Below are 8,294 nucleotides of genomic sequence, written 5' to 3' on the forward strand. Positions count from 1 at the left end.
TCTGTCTCTCCATCTCTCTGTCTCTCCATCTCTCTGTCTCTCCATCTTTCCAGTCTTACGAGGTTAAGAACATCCTGCCTCAGGGCAGTGGTGGCGCATACCTTTCATTCCAGGACTTGGAAGGCAGAGGCAGGTGAATCTCTGGGTTCAAGGCCAGCCTGTTCTACAGAGTGGGTTCCAGAACAGCCAGTGCTACACAGAGAAACCCTGTATGAGGTGGGGTTTAGGAGTTGGTGGAGAGAACATTTTGACTAGAGAATGAACGGCTGCTCAAACACAGCAGGGCCTTCCCTCATCAATGAACATAATCAAGACAGTCCCCCACAGATGCATACAGGCCTACCTGATCTAAAGAGCCTCTCATTGAGTCTCCCTTCTCATGTGATTCTAGGTGCTGTCAAGTTGACCATTGGAGCTAACCATCACAGGCTCTGTGTATGCTGGATGAGTGTACTATTGCTGGGCTATACTTTCGGCTTGCTTTAAATTTTATTTTGACACAGGGTCTCAATAAGTTTCCTAGGCTGGCCTTTAATTTGTAATCCTCCTGTCTCAGCTTCCTCAGAATCTTGAGTTTACAAGCCTGTGTCATATATAGTAAGTGTTGTCATTGTTGTTCTTATTAGTAATAGTAGTAGCAGTGTGTGTGTGTGTGTGTGTGTGTGTGTGTGTGTACATGTGTATGATGCCACAGTACATGAATGGAGATCAGAGGATAATTTTAAGGAGTTGGCTCTCCTTTCCACGTTGCTGAAGCAGGATCTCTTTTGTTTCCGCTGTACTGCAAACTCTAGACTAGCTTGTCCATGAAATTAGAGGTCAGTCTCCTATCCCTGTCTCTGATATTGCTGGGTCTCAGACAGCTGTTTGACTTTCTAGGGAATGACAGGCTTTCACTGATAAGGACTTGTACATGCTGAGCCACTCTGCTGGCCTTTATTTAATATTTTTAATTGATATAGGAACAGTTTTGATTAGGCAAAACCAAGAGAGAACTAGCCAGAAACAGCACAGGATGTTTGAAAATCTGATGACCCCTGAAGACCAGCTCTTTTTTACTTACTGTACTTCTGGCCTCTTAGTGTCTGGGTGGCTGCCACAGCTTCTAATCTGAGAATCCCATTACACATATCACCTGTGGTAACCTTTAAAAGGGTAATATGACCAGTGACTGCCCTGCTTACAACCCGCTGTGTGTCAGTGACAAACAAGAGAACTCTAGCTCTTCAATTTGACTTGGAAGGCTCTCCTGCTCTGGCCCTAGCACTGCTGTGTCCTCTGGCCTTAGAGACTAACATGTTCCCTGATGTAGCCGTGGTCTCACTATGTAGCCCAGGCTGGCTTAGAACTCTTCAGGAAAAAAAAATTTATTACACCATTGATTTGTGTGTGTTTATGTGTGTATCATGTGTAGTGTGTGTGTCTATGTGCATGCATGCCTGTGTGGATGCGTGCTCAGATGCACACACCATGGAACATATGTGGAGGTCAGAGGATTTGAAGGAGCCACTTTCACCTTCTACCATGTGCTTCCATGGGTTGAAACTCAGGTTGCCTGCTTTGCTAGAAAGCATCTTTACCCACTGAGCATTCTTATCAGACCCCACCTTGTTGATTTTCTCTCTCTCTCTCTCTCTCTCTCTCTCTCTCTCTCTCTCTCTCTCTCTTTTTGGTTTTTCGAGACAGTGTTTCTCTGTGTAGCCCTGGCTGTCCTGGAACTCACTCTGTAGACCAGGCAAGCCTTGAACTCAGAAATCTGCCTGCCTCTGCCTCCCAAGTGCTGGGATTAAAGACATGTGCCACCACTGCCCAGCCTTTTTTTTCTCTTTCTTAATTGCTTTTTCTTTTTTGTTTAGTTTTTTGTTTGCTTATTTGGTTTTGTTTTGTTGTTTTTACATTTATTTATTTTGGTTTATTTATGTGTTGGTATAAGTGTGGAGGTCAAGGGGAACTTGTAAGGACCATAGATTCTCTCCCTCTATTGTGTGGGTTCCAAGGACCAGAGTCAGGGAAAAAGTCTCAATGGCAGGCACATATACTCACTCACTGAGCCATCTTGCTGGCTCTCAGGTGTTTTCTGTGCCACTGAGTCCAGCAGTCAGCTATTTCTCCTGAGTCACCAATAACCAGAACTGAGTTTTGAGTCATCAAGGGCCCAGTTGAAATAAGGGGTCGTTTACTCCAACATTTTCTGAGCCTGTGGGTCAATTTCCTAATCATCACAGAGCCGCAGGCTTCCTGCTGACTCAGTCTCCAGGTCACTCACTATATACATATTCTATGCTGCTGGCCCCAGTCTCTGTGCACAGCTCTCACTGAAGTCCTGCAGAAGTTTTGTCTCTGTCCCATCTCATCTGCCCAAACATAGCTGGAAAACGTCATTATTATTGCCATAGACAATTGTAACTTTAATTTTTTTCAAACCTTATTTTTAATGATGGTTCTTAAATGCTTTTGTCTCCCTTTTAGCCCACCACCCACCAGAGGTAGTGGTAAAGAAAGGATGCGGGGGAAGTGGACCTGTTTGGAAAGGTTCTTTGGAGCAACTCCAGTCTGTGTTGTCTGGAAATCGGCAGGTCAGTTCACAGGTCAGCAGCAGCAGCTCGATCCACTCGTAAACACTTTATGGATATATCAGTAGTCCAGTTCAGTAGAGTAGGGATAGCAAACATGAGTCAGCCGCTGTGGCACTATCTGGCCGTGACAGCCAAGCCTCAGCTCAGCAAGAGTCAGCAGGAGGGACCAGGAGGAACTCCAGGAGGAACACCAGGAGAAGTCCTTGGTTATGTCTCTCTCAGTGAAGCTAAGATCAGCAAAAATGTAAGACCCACAGCTAGCTCTATAAGCAAGCCTGGCTCAGCCTCCTTCACTGTCCACCGAGTCCTATTTACCCCTCTAAACATCGTGTGTCCTCCACAAGTCTTGCCTCAGCATGGGTCTGTCTCAGCTGACCTTCTGCCAATCAGCTTGAGTTTGAAGAAGCAGCAAGAAGCTGCAGCACACTACCAGAAGTTTTTTAGTGAGTTTCTATCTATGGAGTCCCAACAAAGGCAGCTGAACTACAAAATATAAGGCAGACCAATATATTCATGTCATTAGCAAAGAATCCTTCAACACGTTCCTTTCGTGTGCTTGCTTTAGCAGAACATCCTTTCACCTGTGTCTGCTTCAGCTAAATGTTACTTCACATGTTTGCCTCAGCAAAACACCATCCAACCACTTTCCAAAGAACCCTTAAGTTCTCTGGAAAGAACCGCATCAGGCAATCATGTGCCTAGTTAAACACCACAAATTCTGTTACTGGGAAAGAGAAATAGAGGACAGACGTGGTGGAAGTGATCAGTTTCTGCTCTAAGTTTTTCGTTTATGGAGTCGTTTCCTAGTTCACCATGTTACCTTATTTTCATGTCTTTTGAGCTTTCTGACCAGGACTCATTCAGGGTGAGAGTCGTTTAGCTGAGTAGTAAGAGTATTTGTGTCTTACTTTTGTAAGGTATAAAAGAAAACATTTAATTAGGAGCTTACAGTTTCAAAGGTTGAGTCCATGACCATCATGGTGGGAAGCATGGCAGCAGGCAGGCAGAGGTGGTGCTGGAGCAGTAGCTGAGAGCTCACATCTTTACCCACAAGCATGAGGCAGAGAGAGAGAGAGAGAGAGAGAGTGTGTGTTAATTAGGGGAACAGCAAAAATGCAAAAATGATACAAAGATTCTTCTACAGAAAACTCAGGGACTAAAGAAAAGGGGTTCCCAGAAATCTTGTTCTTGCAGGCATCAAATACAGCACCTGGCTCCTGCTAGGAGGCCCTTGACCACCAAACTACATACAGCCCTAGACTTACCCAGGAGTCTTGCAGGAAGGAGAAAGGATATTCTTACAAAGGCATGCCGGGCGGTGGTGGTGCATGCCTTTAATCACAGCACTTGGGAGGCAGAGGCAGGTGGATTTCTGAGTTCGAGGCTAGCCTGGTCTACAGAGTGAGTTCCAGGACAGCCCGGGCTACACAGAGAAACTCTGTCTCGAAAAACCAAAAGAAGAAGAAGAAGAAGAAGAAGAAGAAGAAGAAGAAGAAGAAGAAGAAGAAGAAGAATCATCATCAAAGGCACTAAGACAAGAGAAAGAGATTATAATGGCATAGTGCTGTGATTCCAGCAACCGGAAGGCAATGGGGGGGGTCAAGAGTTCAAGGCCATCTTCAGATTAAGTTATGCTTTCCTGGACTACCTGCTATCCCAAACTACATGAGATCCTGTTAAAAAACAAATAAACAAACAAAAACAAACAAACAAACAAACAAAAACTAAATTAGAGCCAGCCAGATGACTCAATAAATGACGGCTCTTGTCACCAAGCCTGATGACCTGAGTCATCCCTGGATTTCCGGCATGCCACCATTGATGCCCTGGCAGTCCGTCTTCCTTTTATCCTTAGATGACAACTGTATTAGCTGCTAGTTTTGTTGCCACGACAAAAATATCAACAAAAGCAATTTAAGGAAGTGTAAATTTGCCTCACAGCTTGTGGGTGCATCCTCAGTCAAGAAGCAGATAGAGATGAATGCTGTACTCAGCTCACAGTTAAGTCCAGAACCAAAACTTAAGAAATGGGCCAGGCAGTGGTGGCACATGCCTTTAATCCCAGCACTTGGGAGGCAGAGGCCGGAGGATTTCTGAGTTCGAGGCCAGCCTGGTCTACAGAGTGAGTTCCAGGACAGCCAGGGCTACACAGAGAAACCCTGTCTCGAAAAACCAAAAAATAAATAAATAAATAAAAGCTGATCTACTTTAGATACTCGCTCTTAAACAAGCCTAGAGATGTATTTCCATAGTTATTCTAAATCACATTAAGTTTTCAATCAAGATTCACCTTTGAGGAGACAGTTGTTATTTTTTTTTTTTTCAGACAGGATCTCATTATGTAGTCCTGGCTGACATTGAACCTGATACGTAAACCAGTCTGACTTTGAACTCAGAGAGAACCACTTCACTAAGTTCACTCAGTCTCTGGAATGTTAAGATTAAATACAGACACCACCATACTTGGACCTCACCTATCTCTCTCTCTCTCTCTCTCTTTCTTTCTCTCTCTCTTTCTCTCTCTCTTTTTTTCTTCTTTTTTCTTTTTTTTTGCTTTCTTTGTTTTTGGTTTTTCAAGACATGGTTTCTCTGTGTAGCCCTGGCTATCCTGGAACTCACTCTGTAGACCAGGCTGGCCTCGAACTCAGAAATCCACCTGCCTCTGCCTCCCAAGTGCTGTGATTAAAGGCGTGCGCCACCACCGCCTGGCTATTTATTTCTTTTAAAGAGATTCTTTTAAAAGATTTATTTTGTTGGCCTGCCCTGCTGCATGACAGTGGGTGGGCAGAAGACATCCACACCTGCTGCTGTGTGGCCTGCCCATAGCAGGAGCCACTATGATATGCAAGTATGTGCTGGAGAGAGAGAGAGAGAGAGAGAGAGAGAGAGAGAGAGAGAGAGAGAGAGAGAAAGGTTTGAACTCTGAGAGGTGAAACAGGAGACTTACAGGTGGAGATTCCAGAGTAGCATAATGTGAGTAGCTTATCCTGCCACCTGAGGCCTTGGTGAAGTCTGGGCCCCTGCTGCCACTGAGGGCTATGCCTGGGTCCATGGCCATACAACAGTCATTGTCTGTGGTCTGTGTTACCACCAGAGGCTGTGAGGATGTCCCTGGGACCATGTTGATGTTCAAGGGCTATGCAGAGCTGGCCTAACCCCTTGCCAGCTACAGCACTCAGGAGAGCTGGCCCTATACCTCACCTGGACCGCTCAGTAGAGCTGGCCCTGGTGGCAGGAGCATGGGAACTGGCTCTGCCACTAGTCTGCAGTGTGATGGTGTGAGTGAGGGAGAAATGCTTCCACCCCCTTGCCCCTCGCCACCTGCAGCAAGTGGGAGAGCTGGTCCCAAGGTCACGAGAGTGGGAGGGCTGGCCCAGCCCCTCTCTGGCTGCAGTACCTTGCCCAGGCAGTACAGGAGAGCTGGCTCTGGTCTGTGGGTGAGCCGGCCCTAAGGGGATGAGAACAGGAAAGCTGGCTTGCTGGCTCTCCTTGCTGGCTGCAGCTTTGGGTGAGCTAGCTGGGCAGTGCTGGAGAGCTAGCCCTGGTGAGGTGAGTGTGGGAGAGCTAGTGGGCTGACCAACTCAGCTACCACCCAGGCCTAGATCCAGGGCTTTGAGTTCACCCACCCCAACATTACCCCATCTAAGAACAGCTGAAGCATGTGAAGGGGCTAGTGCAGAGCCAAAGCTGCAGGATCTTCAGACGCAGGCAACAACAGGATACCCAAGAGGAGCCCTGAGGAGGATCCAGGGTTGATAGTGTAGCAGAAGCCAGAGACCTCAAACCAGATGAATGATATATTGCAATGACCATTTGCAAGTAAAGCTGTATGAACGAAAGGGTATACTGTGTGACACACTGTGACTCACTACAGCTTCTACAAAGAGATGCTTTTTGTTGTTTTTTGCTTGTTTGTTTTTGTTTTAATTTTTTAGATTTTCTTTTAGGGAGGAGGCTGTAAGGGCAGAAGGTGGATACAAAGGATGGGAAGATGATTGGCATTGGGATGCATGATGTGAAATTCACAAAGACTCTAAAAAAAGATTTATTTTGTTTTTATTTATGTGTTTGTGTGTGCACCTGCATGAGATTACATGTGCTTTGTGTGTGTGGTTGCCCTCAGAGGTCGGAAGAGGGTATCCCGTCCCTTAGAAATGGAGTTATAGGTAGTTGTAGGAACCCAACCCAGGTCCTCAGACTTCTGCCTTAGTCACTGTCCTATTGCTGTGAAGAGACGGCATGACCACAAAAACTCTTATTAAAAGAAGTGTTTAACTGAGGGCTGGCTTATAGTTTTAGAGGCTTAGTCTATTATCACCATGGCCAGGAGCATGATGGTCCACAGACAGGCATAGACAGTCCCTGAGAGCTACACCCTGATCCATAGACAGAGGGACCCTGAGCCTGGTGTGGGTTTTAGAAACCTCAAAGCCTACCTCCTGTGCCATGCTTTCTCCAACAAGGCCAGGCCTCCAAATCCTTCTAATCCTATCAAAGAGTTCCATTCCTCTGTGACTAAGTATTTGAATGTATGAACCTATAGGGGCCATTCTTATTCAAACCGCCACATTCAGGAAGGACAGTGTGTGCTCTTCTGATCCATCTCTCCAGCCCAGTTTGTTCATTTTAATGTGTTTCTTTCTTATTCATTTAATGGTTTGGGTTTTTAATTTTTTATTTTAAAATGTCAAAAATTACATTAAAAAGTGTGTTGTTGTTCCGGTCCCAGGTGCTGCGGAAGCCGCGGGTTACCGTGCAGACATGGCCAAGTCCAAGAACCACACCACACACAATCAGTCCCGCAAATGGCACAGAAATGGCATCAAGAAACCCGGGTCACAAAGATACGAGTCTCTTAAGGGGTTTGACCCCAAGTTCTTGAGGAACATGCACTTTGCCAAGAAGCACAACAAGAAAGGCATGAAGAAGATGCAGGCCAACAATGCAAAGACAGTGAGTGCACGCGCAGAGGCCATCAAGGCCCTTGTGAAGCCTTAGGCCATCAAGCCCAAGATGCCAAAGGGCCCCAGCCGCAAACTCGGCTGGCTTTCATCGCTCACCCCAAGCTTGGGAAGCGTATTTGAAGCTACATGGCCAAGAGTCGTAGGCTCTGCCAACCAAAGCCCAAAGTTCAAACCAAGGCAGAGGCCAAAGCTTCAGCTAAGGCCCAGGCTGCAGCTCCAGCCCAGGCTCCCAAAGGTGCCCAGGCCCCTGTGAAGGCCCCATAGAAAAGGCTCCTGCCAATGTGAAGACAGATGGACTGCCGTGACACACCTACCCACACACTATTTGCAGATGACCAGTGTCCTATGCTGTTTTTACAAATAAACTCGAGGCAAGATCTGTTAAAAAAAAGTGTGTTGTTGTTGTTGTTTTGTTGTTGTTGTTGTTGTTGTGTGTGTGTGTGTAGGTAATGAAGTTCATGAGGAAGTCAAAGGACAACTTTAGGAATTGGTTCTGCCAACTTGTCAGTTTTGGTGGTAAGCATCTTTAGCTGTTGATATATCTCACTAACCTGGGTGTTTTAAACTGTACAGACAAGAGTGAAGTGAAATAGGGAGCTGAGACCCTACACCATTTCTAGGGGATCTGATTTCTGATGCCTTTTTGGGGCACCAATGCAATGGTACACATAAATTAACACTAGTACACACATGCATAAGAAAGAAAGAAAGAAAGAAAGAAAGAAAGAAAGAAAGAAAGAAAGAAAGAAAGAAA

This window comes from Grammomys surdaster, unplaced genomic scaffold, assembly GCF_004785775.1.
Source record: "Grammomys surdaster isolate TR1022 unplaced genomic scaffold, NIH_TR_1.0 135, whole genome shotgun sequence".
NCBI classification, from domain to species: Eukaryota; Metazoa; Chordata; class Mammalia; order Rodentia; family Muridae; genus Grammomys; species Grammomys surdaster.